Here is a 14,323-nt window from a genome sequence, read left to right as displayed (position 1 = left end):
GCAGGCCAGCTGAACATTTATGGAGTGGAAGCCCTTCTTGTTGATGCATCTCACTGGGCGCTCATTTGGTGTCTGGATAGCCACATGGCTGCAATCAATGATGCCCTGCACCTGCGAGAATCCAGTGACGGAAGTGAATCCCCCTGCCCTTTGTGCCTGAGTGGCCCCATCTGTTTGAAATTGCATATACTGCCCAACTCTCACAAATAGTGCACCTGTGAGGTGCAATGGCATGCACCGCTTGACAAATGCCACCAAGATCTGCTGCTGATCCTTGGAAGGAACCAGAGGTGAAGAAGCACAAGGCCACGGTGACTAACGGCTACTGGCAAAGTGTGGTGAACACCACTGCGAGTTTGAAGTCTTCCTCAATGATGGCACAAATCTCAGTTACCATCTGCCTAGATAGGTGCAGTCTCCTGCATCATTGATTCTCTGACATGTCCAGGTAGCTTTTTCTTTGGTGGTACACTCGATGATGAGGCTATGGCCTTCGTTGCTTTCCTGTCCCTTGTTCCTCTCCTCTGCCCTTCTATTGCCCGGGGCTATGCGTCTGCTCCTGAGGATATTGCTCCTCATCACTGTTCCACCCTATCTCTGTGTACCTTAATCCCATGCCCAGCTGTTGCCTTGCTTGTAGTCAGCTGCACTCACAGTGTTCAGTGGACACCTCTGATGGCCCTGTGATTCCAGGAGGCTGATGACCCCTCCACTGCTCGAGTGCACCCAGACCACTTGCTGTATTAACTCTGCTCACCCAATGGCACCTATGTGCCAATAGCTGAGTACCCTCTCGGTTGTGCACCCTTTTATGGGCCCACCTAATTCAATGGCACGGCCATGGTTGGCTCCCTGCTGTATTTCTGCTTCCTTCCACCTGGACTGTACCTGATCTATTGTGTAAACCCGTGCACCCCCACTGAAATTCCAAATTGGCCTTTGACAAGCTGACAACAGGCTCATTTACCAGATCAATCGACCAGTTATCTGATTTCGGCAGGTTGCCAGGTCCTGCCTCCACCGCCCCCCCCCCCCACCCCAAACAAAAGCGCTGGTGGTCAGAATGGCGATGGCAAACCAGCACAACGGCCAGTGGCCCTAATTTCGTGCCCGCCCGCCTCTGTACTCACTGCCAAATGGGCAGGGGCGGGAGGGGAAACTCCTGCCTTGCATTTCCCAGTAAAGATTCTTTAATCTGTTTGTTTAAGGAGAAACATTGTTGCTTGCCTTGTTCATCTAGGACCCAGATGCCCTGTTGAGAGTGCTGCTGTTTTGGACTCATATTAACTGCAACTTCCAGTCCAAAAGCTCACAGAAATTCTGTGGGCAAGTGTATGTGTAATGAATGGCTAGAGCCATTTGTTGGCTGCTGACTGTGAAATCTAGGCTATTATCAGGTTAACTGAAGAGCAGTGTTTGAGTGCAAGTATTCAGCATCTGGTGAATGATCGGGGCACTTCATAAACTTTTATCAATATTTTTAGAAAACTATTACCCATGCTCTCAATATGACATTGAAAAGTTACTGGCTAGGATGGGGCGGCGCAGTGGTTAGCACCGCAGCCTCACAGCTCTAGCGACCCGGGGTCAATTCTGGGTACTGCCTGTGCGGAGTTTGCAAGTTCTCCCTGTGACTGCGTGGGTTTCCGCTGGGTGCTCCGGTTTCCTCCCACAGCTAAAGACTTGCAGGTTGATAGGTAAATTGGCCATTATAAATTGTCACTAGTGCAGGTAGGTGATCGGATAATGTTGGGGATGTAGTAGGGAATATGGGATTAATGTAGTATTAGTATTAATAGGTGGTTTTTGGTCGGCACAGACTCGGTGGGCCGAAGGGCCTGTTTCAGTGCTGTAGCTCTATGACTATGACTAGGAGTGAAGCTCTCCAGGTGTGTAGGAGCCTGATTTGCAACTAGGCTGTAAATATGAAGGACGATTGGCTGTGAATTGGCATTGTATGTAGGCTTTAATTTAATTTAATTTAATTTAGAAAAGGGTTTTCTTTGCATTTTATATGTAGGCTGTTAGGTTACTGAGGAAATGACATCTACATTCACTAGTACCTCAACCAAAACTTGAATGATTCACTTATCCAGTGTAAATCAGTGTTCATATATTTATCGAGCCACCTTTTATTGTGAACGTACTTAATTAGATTGCTAAGAATTTGGAACTCACTACCACAAGGGGGGTGAACAGCATGAATGCATTTAAGGGGAAGCTGGATAAGCACATGTAGAAAAGAATAGAAGGATATGTTGATGGGGTTAGATGAAAAAGGGTGTGAGGAGACTCACGCAAAAACATCAGAATGGACCAGTTGGACCAAATGACCTGTTTCTGTGTTGTAAATATTTTGTGGTGGTTCAAATTAGTAAGTTTTACATAGTGTCCATTAATTTGAATTCTGAATTCTATCATGCTGGTATAGAAAGTATTTGGGCATGAAAAGCTGTAATTGTGTCTGTTGAGTATGTTGAAAGGAAGAGAAAGTCTTGTGTCAGCTGTGGTTCAGTTGGTAGCACTCTCACCTCTGAGTCCCATGCCAGGACTTTATCACAAAAATCAAGGCTGACATTCCAGCGCAGTACTGAGGAAGTGCGGCGCTGTCGGAGTTGCCGTCATTTGGATGAGTCGTCGAACTGACCCCCCATCTACTTGCTTTTGTGGATGTAAAAGATCCCAGGGCACTACTTCTAAGGAGAGCAGGGGAATTATACTAGTAAGGCAGATGAATTGAGGGCATTGATTAGCGCATGGCATTATGATATTATTGCTATCACAGAGCCATGGTTGAGGGAGGGGCAGGACTGGCAGTTCAATATTCCAGGGTATAGAATTTGCAGGTGTGACAGGAGAGGGTGTAAAAGAGGAGGTGGCATTGCACTGTTGATCAAGAAGTCAATTACTGCAGTAAGGAGGGATGATATCTTAGAAGGTTCCTCAAATGAGGCCTTCTGGGTAGAACTTAAAAACAAAAAGGGGGCAATCACTTGGCTGGGAGTGTACAACAGTCCTCCAAACAGTCAGGGAGAGATAGAGGAGCAGATATGGAGGCAAATCTCAGAAAGGTGTAAAAATAATAGGGTATTAATAGTAGGGGATTTCAACTTCCCCAATATCAAGTGGGATAGTCTTAGTGCAAAAGGCTTAAAGGGGACAGAATTCTTAAAATGCATACAGGAGAGCTTTTTGAGCCAGTACGTAGAAAGTCCTACAAGAGAAGGGGCAGTACTGGACCTAATCCTAGGGAATGAAGCCAGACTCGTGGTAGAAGTGTCAGTGGGGGAACATTTCAGGGATAGTGACCATAACTCTGTAAGATTTAAGGTAGTTATGGAAAAGGACAAAGATGGACCGAAAATAAAGCTACTGAATTGGGGGAACCCTCACAACATTTAAGAAGTATTTAGATGAGCACTTGAAACGCCATAGCATACAAGGCTACAGGCCAAGTGCTGGAAAATGGAATTAGAATAGATAGGTGCTTGATGGCCAGCACAGACATGATGGGCCGAAGGGTCTGTTTCTGTGCTGTATGACTATATGGTGCTCTGGCCAATATTTATACCTCAATCAGCATCACAAAAACAGATTATTTTGTTCTGATCACATTGCTGTTTGTTGGAGTTTGCTGTGTGCAAAATTGGCTGCCATGTTTCCTGCATTGCAACAGTGACCACTTCAAAAATACTTCATTGACTGTAAAGCACTTTGAGGAATCTGGTGGTCATGAAAGACATTATATAAATGCAAGTCTTTCTTTCTCTCTTCTCTCCCTCCCTCACCTACCAGCCCAAAGCTCAAACAATTTTTATTTGTTGTAGATTTTTCTTACTTCCTGGTTTGTTCATTTTGAATTTTGTGGATCTGGCCATTTGAAAATAGCTATTCTCATAGTGTTCTGATTTATGCTTTATTCACCAAGATCTGTTGCTATACATAACTTGAGATGTATACAAAATAATAGGAACATTAGGAATGTCTGCTGTATATTCAAATGAGCTCTCAGGTTTTCAGTTACCTCGATGTTACTGTTGGCTTTGTTTTGAGATGTAAGTTTTATTCAGCTAAAAATTGAATAAAGTACATCACTGTGTTTTCATGAGGAATTCCATGTACAGATATCAAATTATCTGATTGTCTGTATTTACAGCAAGCCTTGAAAGAAATTCAGCTGTGCAGTGGCACTTAGTTTTACTACGACATGTTGATAAAATTGTGCTATATTTAATATGAATCGTTAGATTTGAAGTGTGCCTAACTGTTCGATGGCGGTTAAGAGGTCCCTTTTGTTTAACATCTGGGGACTGTAGTTTAGTATTGAGAGTGTGGAATTAATATGTTTTGAACATCTGTTTTGTTCCAACTGGCTTGAACAGTTACTTTGGTGTTTAATGTTTTTTTACAAGTAAAAATGTTGTTTAGTATCATTTATTGCTTTGTTCTGATGTATTATTTACTACTTACTTTGTTATCATGGCAATAATTAATCAACCAGGCAGCAGGTGTTTCTGAAGAGTGCATTTTCCAATTTTATTCAACTATTTTTCCATTTTAAGATTTTAAATATGTTCATTTTTTGCAACCTGTTGTGATAATATATGCACATAAAATTAAAATTGCTGAAAATAACCACAAACCGAAACTGTTCAGCATAGGGTACATTAAATTGTTGAGAAGGAGTTGGGAGAGGTGCGAGAAACCTAGGGTGCATTCAGAGTACAGATTTAGTATCCTTACAATGTGATTTTGGCTTCTCACTGATGTTAAACTGAGAGAGAATTGGGTATTCAGGCCTAATAGTGTTTAAAGAGAAGGGGAAAGAGACTGCCTGTTCCAGGGAATTTTACTCCGTTTTGCGCCGATGTGAGGTCTGCCTGGAATTAAGGTTTGGGGTGAATTTACACTCTATTAATGCCCTGTTAGTGCAGGTTAAAACTGTTTAGCACCCATGCTATAGTTGTAGTGTAAATCCTGATTGGTAGTTTGGAAGCAGATTGGATAAAAGGGTGTTACGACCAGGTGTGAAAGGTGTCTAGGAATCTTTTCAGCCTTCACCTGGTCTTATTGTTACAAGGTTTCATTTTAAACACTGTGGTTTGAGCTCCCCCTTGGTGATTCCTTGTTCACCACTTTCCAATTATAAGGCAAAGAAATGAGCATGAACATAGATAAGCATAAGAGCTTTCTTAGGTTTAAAGAAGAAAAATGAAATTTATTAAACCTTAAACTTAAACTCTAATTTGGTTAATGTCTATGGATACATGCCGCACCCCATGCTAGCTGGCATACGCGATACGCACGTGCAAATAGAGACAGAAAAGAGCAGGAGAAAAATAAAATGGAGAGGATTGAGGCAATATCAGAAGAGTTTCTTGTTACTGTGCTTCGAACTCACTGTAGTCCTTTTGTAAGTAGTCTTGCTTTTCATTGGGGCCCAGTATTCTTCTTAAACCTTGATCACTGTAGGAGACTTTTCTCTCTTGGGTTTCATGTGTCTTCAATGGGTCTTCAGTTCCGTGAGAAAGAGATGGAAGCAGACAGAGGAGAGATGTACTCAGTCTGGGACAAAAGAGCTTTCTGAGTTACAAATAGCCAGGTAGTCATGTGACTGAACTGGTCTGACCAGGTCTTCTGTGTATTGGAGAAGCAGGGACTGGGTCCTTTGTTCCAACACTGTCTGCTAGAATGCAAAAAAAGTTTTTCCGGCGAGGGGCCTGGCGATTCCTTGTGATAGGCTCTTTTCTTCCCAGCACCAATTTTAAGTTTTTAATGTTCATGTGGCGAAATAATGTGTGCCTCATTCTTGGCAGGATGACAGGAGGCTGTGGCTATAATCAACAGTGAAGACTGATTGCAGGTTATATTTTCTTGGTGTAGTTATTTTGTTTGTTTTAAAAGCCTTTTACAAATCTGATATTTTCCAAAATTATTGTTTACAAAAGGACTTTCTCTTAATAATTTTAGCAAATCAGATATCTTAAGAGTAAACTTTATTCCTACTATTAAATAGATCCTAAAACCATAAGAGTTAATTTAAAAACCTGAAAAGGGTAAAAATGCAGGAAACGTTCTGGTTGTTCAGCTGTTTGACCATTTAAGTTGTTAGATTTATAATGAGCCTGGAGAAATCATAACCAATATGGATATTGAAAACTACCCAATATAGTTTAACCTTGGCATTACAGTTATGAGAAAAACATACAAAAGAAGCTCTGTAGGTAGTGATTGCTGAAATAATTGTAACCTCAGATGCTGTACTCGTCAAAAGCTACAAAGAACAAGTAGAATCGTAGAATCATGGAAAGTTTACAGCACAGAAGAGGCCACTTGGCCCATTGTGTCTGCGCCGTCCAAAAAATGAGCCACCCAGTCTAATCCCACCTTCCAGCATTTGGTCTGTAGCCCTGCAGGTTACAGCACTTGTGCATTTCCAGACACCTTCTAAATGAGTTGCAGGTTTCTGCCTCTACTATCCTTTCTGGCAGTGAGTTCCAGACCCCCACCAGCCTCAGGGTGAAAAAACTTTTCTTCATCACTCCCCTCTAATCTTTCTACCAGTCACTTTAAATCTGTGCCCCCTAGTCACTGACCTCTCTGCTAATGTAAATCGGCCCTTCACACCAACTCTTTCTAGGCCCCTCACAATTTTGTACATTTCAATCAGATCTCCCCTCAGCCTTCTCTGTTCCAAGTGAACAACCCCAGCCTCTCCAATCTTTCCTCATAGCTGCATTTTTCCAGTCCTGACAACATCCTCGTAAATCTCCTCTGTACCCTCTTTTGTGCAGTGACATCCTTTCTGTAATGAGGTGACCAGAGCTGCACATGGTGCTCAAGTTGCGGCCTAACCAATGAGTTATACAGTTCCAGCATAACCTCCCTGCTCTTATATTCTATACCTTGGCTAATAAAGGATAGGATTCCATATGCCTTCTTAACCACCCTATCGACCTGTTCTGCTACCTTCAGGGATCAGTGGACATTCATTCCAAGGCCCCTCACTTCCTCTACACTCCTCAGTATTCTGCCCTTAATTGTGTATTCCTTTGCCTTCTTTGACCTCCCCAAGTGCATTACCTCACACTTCTCCAGGTTGAATTCCGTTTGCCACTTTTCTGCCCACCTGACCAGTCCATCAATATCTTCCTGCAGCCTACAGCTATCCTCCTCGTTACCTACCACACGGCCAATCTTTGTGTCGTTTGCAAACCTCTTGATCATGCCCCCTACATTTACGTCCAAATTGCTGATATATATCACAAAAATCAGGGGACCGAGTACTGATCCCTACGGGATGCCACTGGAAGCAGCCCTCCAGTCGCAAAAACACCCGTCAATAATTACCCTTTGTTTCCTGCCACTGAGCCAATTTGTATCCACCTTGCTACATTTCCCTGTATCCCATGGACTTTTATTTTTTTAACCAGTCTGCCATGTGGGACCTTGTCAAAAGCCTTGCTAATATCCATGTAGACTACATCAACTGCACTACCCTCATCTGTCTTTCTTGTTACTTCTTCAAAAACTTCAATCAAGTTGGTCAAACACAATCTTCCCCTTAGATCCATGCTGACTATCCTTGATTAATCTGTGCCTTTCTAAGTGACAGTTTATCCTGTCTCTCAGAATAGATTTCAATAATTTGCCCACTACTGAAGTTAGACTGATTGGCCTGTAATTATTTGGTCTATCCCTCACTCCCTTTTTAAACAGAGGTCTAATGTTAGCAGTCCTCCAATCCTCCGGTACCACACCTGTATCCAGTGAGGACTGGAAAATGATGATCAGACCTTCCGCTGTTTCCTCTCTTGCTTCCTTTAACAGCCTGGGGTACATTTCATCCGGCCCTGGTGATTTATCAACTTTCAAGGGTGCTAATCCCATTAATACTTCCTCTCTCCTTATGTTTATCATATTCAATAATTCACACCTCTCTTCCTTAACTACAATATCTGCATTGTCCCCCTCTTTTGTGCAGACAGACACAAAGTATTCATTAAGAACAATACCAACGTCTTCTGCCCCTCTGGTAGTAGAAGATACTGAGATAGGTTACCTTTTAGGTCTTTTATGAGCTCTACTCTTTCCTTAGTTATCCTCTTTCTCTTAATGTATTGATAAACATCTTTCGGTTTACCCGATTTTGCTTGCCAATATTCTTTCATGCCCTCTCTTAGCTTTCCTAATTTCCTTTTTGATTTCACCCCTCCACTTTCTATACTGCTCTCGGCTTTCTGTAGTATTGGACAGCCGGTGCAGACATGATGGGCTAAATGGCCTCCATCTGCGCTGTAACAATTCTGTGATTCTGTGTCGGACATGAGCTTTCCTTTTCCACCTTATCTTACCCTTGACATCAGTGGGGCTCTAGATTTGGCTGTCCCACCCTTTTCCTTTGTGGGAACATACTCGCAGTGGCCTCACAAATATTCCTGCAAGACAGTCATCGTAATGTTGAATAACACAAGGCAATATGTCCAAATCCTTGTAGTTTCCTCCATTATTTGTAGTCAGAATGGAAGAGCAAAGAAACCATTGGACCTGATTATCGACCATGAGGCATGAATACAATTTTAACTCCGTATCCTCTACTACCAGAGATGGGAGGTTAGAAGAGACTAACCCTTTGGCTTTCCTGCCTTATTATCTCAGCAGCACCATTCTCCCAGCCCCCCACTCCCCCACCCCCCACAACCCCTTCCCCCACAACCCCTTCCTCTTCCCCTTGGCCAAGGCCATCCTTAGTTATAGAGTCATAGAGCCTGTACAGCACAGAAACAGGCCCTTCGGCCCACCATGTCCGCGCCGGCCATCAAGCCTATCTATTCTAATCCCATTTTCCAGCACTTAGTCTGTAGCCTTGTATGCTATGGCACTTCAAATGCTCATCTAGATACTTCTTAAATGTTCCTATGTTCTTATGTTCCTATCAGAGCTATTAGAATTTATCCGAACAATATCAGAAAGCAGAAATTAAGAACCTAAACGGTAATTATCGCAGTCATAACTTGCAACAGCTGTTCTCTGTTCAAGTCAGTAGGTTGCAGGTTCATGGGCTGACAAACACCTCCAATAATATATTGATTGATCATTTTGTTGCTGCTTGCGTGGACTTGCGATGAGCAATGTGGCTACTGTAATTGCACTTCAAAGTAATCCATTGTAAGTGAGGCTTTGAGATGTTTTTCAGATCTGAAAATGTATCTGTCTTTCTTCCTTAACTTGTCATATTATGTGCTAGAATCGGCCAATACAATGGGTTAGTGCATGGTCCTTCATGCCACCAGTGAAGGGTGAGGTGAGAGCGACTGCCCTTGAAATCAAGACAGCATTTGACCTAGTGTGGCATCAATTAAAATTGAAGTCAGTGGGAATCATGAAATCAGTCCACAGTCAGAGATTAAGTTATGTTGAACCACGGAAAGGAAAAACCTGCTAGTTGCGTTAATGCCAGAGTGTATACCAATTGTACAGCAGGGGCAGTGGTAGACTGGATCAGCTGGTGTAAGTATCAGATCAGTGGTATTTCTTTGATCATTAGTGCACTCAATTTAGAGACCTCCGATATTATTTTTAAGAGAAAAAACTGAGAGGAAAAAATGGACACCAAAATTGGGTAATTTCAGAGAAATTTGGTTAAAAAGGTTTTTATTTGGAATGCTAATACCCATAAAATAACATTTTCCAGTAGCCTATTGTATATATTACTCAGTCCGCATGATGATTTCATGACTGACGCATGCAAGTTAGGACTGGATTTTCAGCACAATAATTGAGGTGTTCAATACTAAATTAGGGAGAGAATTGCTTTTTACTGAAACACATTTTTAAATTACAAGTATTTTTGAACAAATGTTTTAATAGTTATTGATACTTGAAATTTTAAGAAAGCAGGTAGAATGTTTACCAAGCTTTTTCTTTCAAAATTTCTGCATAATATGATTCTGTAGCATCCTACCTGATATTTGTTAACACTCCATAAGAATAGAAATAAAAAAAATTATGCGCTTTAGTAAAGAAAGTGACTTGTATCCTAGTGCATTTTTTCCCTGTTGGGAAGTCTTTTTGCTGCTTGACTGATCCTTACACTTACTCTTTAATCATGCCAACTCAATATATTAATTTAAAATCATTGTCCAGTTATTTCACTGTCAGCAATGGCACTTCTACATCTTCAGTACTCATGGTCTTGGCCCACCAATGACAGTAATCACAATTTCCGGTCTTTAATTTTTAATAGAAATTGTATCAAGTCATCTTTGCATCTAAAAAAAATCCATAATGGTGAAAGGCTGTGCTTGTGGGATGTTGGATAATTTATGGTGCGAGTTATATTTCAATAGATAAGTCTCCCTGCCTGTTAAGTCTGACCCAGTAAAGGAAAATGGTAATCCACTATAAAATTTGTTTCTCTTGGTCTAATGGATTTCAATGTCAGCACATTTTCACATGTGTAGTTAGTTTCTTGCACTAGAGTTTTGCAAACTTTCCGACAACTGCTGGAAGATGACAGTAAGTATGTTCTACATCTTTTAATTTGATGGAGTTATATACGAAGGGTAAAAAGTTTTTGTCAGGTATTGTTTCAGATGTGCAGTGTTCCATTGTTGTGGTTTCCATCCCTGATGATCGGGTATTTTGTGTCGATTTTTTAAGACAATTTCTTGAGAACTGCTAGGTTTTCATTTCAAAAAATCAAAACCAAATGAGAAAAAATGAAAAACTTAGCAAAGCCTTTTGTACTCGTGATCCAATAACTGGATTTACTGAAGGTAACTAGTTTGCGACTAGTGCAAGCAGCACCAGGGAATTAAAACTTTTAAATAGAATATACAGCACAAAAATTGGCCATTTGGCCCAATTGGTCTGTGCTGGTGTCTTTCCATTCCATCTACCTCATCTCAGCCTTTCAGCATTATCTTTCTATTCCCTTTTCTCTCATGTAATCATCTAATTTCCTTATGAAAACATCTAAGCTATTTGCCTTAATTACTTACCTGTGGTAGCAAGTTCCACATTCTAACTACTCTGAGTAAAGAAATTTCTCTTTATATTCCTATTGGGTTTATTAGTAATTATCTCGTATTGATGGATCCATCTTGGATCACTGTTCTTCTTGCACAAACTCTGCTCCGGTGACTGTCAGTCCTTATGGCACAGAAGGAGGCCATTTGGCCCATTGAGTCCATGCTGGCCGTCTGTAGACCAATCCAGTCAGTTCTATTTTTCCACTCCTGTAGCCCTGAAGTTTATTTCCCTCAAGTGTCCACCCTTGGTAGTTGTTGTATGTTAGTCCAGACATTACTGAGTCTTCGGTAGGCTTTAACAATAACTGCTTATTACATTTCAGAAACTATGTACACTTAAATGTGTCTAACTCCTCCGATGGTCACGATGCTGCTTCTTCTCCTCAAGTCTCTTTTATTTGTGATCTCTTACATCATCATAGTGGGAGGTGTTATCCACAGTGTTCCAGACATTAACCCTTTCAAACCCTTATACTACAGTGTGAGTTCCAAGTCATTACCACTCACTGTATAAAAAGTTATTTCTCACATCCCCCCTGCATCTCATGCTCAAAACCTTTAATCTGTGTCCCTTAGTCCTTGTACTATCAGCTAATGGGAACAGCTTTTCTTAGTCTACCTTATCTAAACCTGTCATAATCTTGTACACCTCTATCAAATCTCCCCTCAACCTTCTTTGATCCAAGTAAAACACCCTAGCTTCTCCTTGTAGCTAAAAAACCTCACCCGTGGAATCATTCTGGTAAACCTCCTCTGCGCCCTCTCAAGGACTCTCATGTCCTTCCTGAAGTGTGGTGACCAGAAATGGACACTATACTCTACGTGTGGCCTAACTAGCGTTTTATACAGGTTCAGCATAATTTCCCTGCTTTTGTACTCAATGTCTCTATTTATGAAACCAAGATGTCATATGCTTTGCTAATTATTCTCTCACTATATCGTGCCACCTTCAAAGATCTACGCACATGCACCCCCAGGTCTCTCTGTCCTCGAACACTCTTTAGAATGGTGCCATTAAGTCTATATTGCCTCTTCCTGTCCTTTCTGCCAAAATGCATCACCTCACACTTTTCTGTATTAAATTCCATCTGCCAGTTGTCTGCCCATTCTGCTAACCTATCGTATGTCCAGTTGCGGCCGATTGGTATCATTCCCACTGTCTGCCACACCTCCAAGCTTGGTATCTGGCAAATTTTAAAATTTTACTCTGTATTCCCATATCCAAGTCATTTATATAAAGCAAAAGAAAGCAATGGTCCCAGCACTGACCCTTGGGAACATCACTGTCTACCATCCTCCATTCTGAAAAACAACCATCTACCACGACTCACTGTTTTCTGTCCTTAAGCCAGTTCTTTTATCCAAGCTTTTATCCAAACTTCTTTTATCCAAGTTAATTGTATTAACCAGCCTTTTATATGGTACTTTGTCAAATGCTTTCTTAAAATCCATGTAGACAACATTCACTGCATTTCTTCAACAACCTTCTCTGTTACATTATCAAAAAAATACAATTCAGTTAGTCAAGCATGAGCTGTCTTTTACAAATCCATGCTAATTCTCCTTAATTAATTCAGACCCCTCCAGGTGCCTGTTGTTTTTTTCCCCCGATTATTGTTTCGAAAACCTTACCCACCATAGATGTTAAACTGACTGGCCTATAGTTGCTAGGAAGGTTCTTAGAACTTTCCTTGAATAAGGGTATCACATTTGCCACTCTCCAATCCTCTGGCACTTCCCCTGTATCTAGGGAAGATTGAAAGATTATGGCAAGTCATTCTGTTATCTCCATCCCCACTTGCTTTAGCAACCTGGGGTGCAAGCCATCCTGACCAGGCAACTTATCCACTTTAAGCATCGCCAGCCTTTCCACTATATCCTTCCTATCAATTTTCACCCCATCCATTACCTCTACCATCTCCACTTCTATCTATATTTTGTCATTCTATTCTCATATTCTCTCTTTGCCTGTCTTATTTTCCTCTTTACCTACCCTCTCAACTTACTGTATTTAGCCTGGTTCTCGCTTGAAGAATTCACCTGACATGCATCATGCACCCTCTGTTTTTGTTTCATCATATGTCTCCCTTGTCACTCAAACAGCCCTGGCTTTGGTTCCCCACCTTTTGCCCTTGTTGGAATGTACCAAGCCTGTAGCTGAAACATCTCCTCCTCAAAGATCACTCATTGTTATTTTACAATTTTTCTTGTCAGTCTTTGGTTCCATTTTACTCTGGTTAAATCCTTCTCGTTCCATTGAAGTTAGCCCTTTTCCAACTTCTCCATTACTAATCAAAACCTTATGATACAATGATCACTTTACCCAAGTGTTCACCCACAGACACTTGCTCCTTGTGAAATATTGTGCTTTATTATATTAAAGGTGCTATCGAAATATAAGTTGTTCGGGCAGTCATCTCTTCACTATCAGCTTTATGCACATATTCAAAACTTAAAAGCTACCTGACAGCTTATATTAAACTATAGAATTGAAATTTAAAATGTTTACTTTGCACTATTTGCAGTGTAACCAACTCTTCACTTTTTAACCGAACAGTTAGTGTTTAATGTACTTTAAGTAATACCATTTTTAAAAACATTGCTTGGAAAAATACAGGAGAGGACACGAGATTAACCTCCTGATATTTATAGAAAGGGTGGAAGTATTGAAAACCATGCAAGGTTGCTTAGTTGTCAGTTTGCAGGTGAACAAACAATTAACGATAATAGATTCTGTCCTTTCCTGAAACAGTTCACTACTCTGTGATCATCCTGGAAAGCAAAAATAACCTCCGGCTTCTTTTCTCCACTACCACCCTCTTCTCATGCCCCTCTCTCTTGCGCCCATCACTTTCACTTCTAATAACTAGTGTGAGGAGCACATGGAAATTTGTGCCACAGGATTGATACCACTTGATCAGCTGCCATGTTGCATTACTCCCTTCTCCTCGGCCACCATGCTAAACCTCCCCCAAGGATTTCAATTGATCTAGCCTTGAATCCGTATCCTTTTCTGATTTTTTTTTTTGCCCATATCCCCATTTGTCCCCTCCGTACTCATTTTGTCCATGCGCTTTCTTGACTTCATTTCCACTAAACTGCAGACCACCCAACTTCCAATTTACAATCTATATAAATGACTTGGATGAAGGGATGTTTGGTTGCTAAATTTACTGATGACACTAAGATAGGAGAGTAAGTTGTGAGGAGGATATAAGCAGTCTGCAAAGGGATTTAGATAGGTTAAGTGAGTGGGCAAAAATTTGGCAGATGGAGTATAATGTGGGAAA

Source organism: Heterodontus francisci, chromosome 17 (genome assembly GCF_036365525.1).
Source record: "Heterodontus francisci isolate sHetFra1 chromosome 17, sHetFra1.hap1, whole genome shotgun sequence".
Taxonomy (NCBI): Eukaryota; Metazoa; Chordata; class Chondrichthyes; order Heterodontiformes; family Heterodontidae; genus Heterodontus; species Heterodontus francisci.
The sequence above is the reverse complement of the archived record's forward strand: the minus strand, read 5'-3'. Positions refer to the sequence as shown.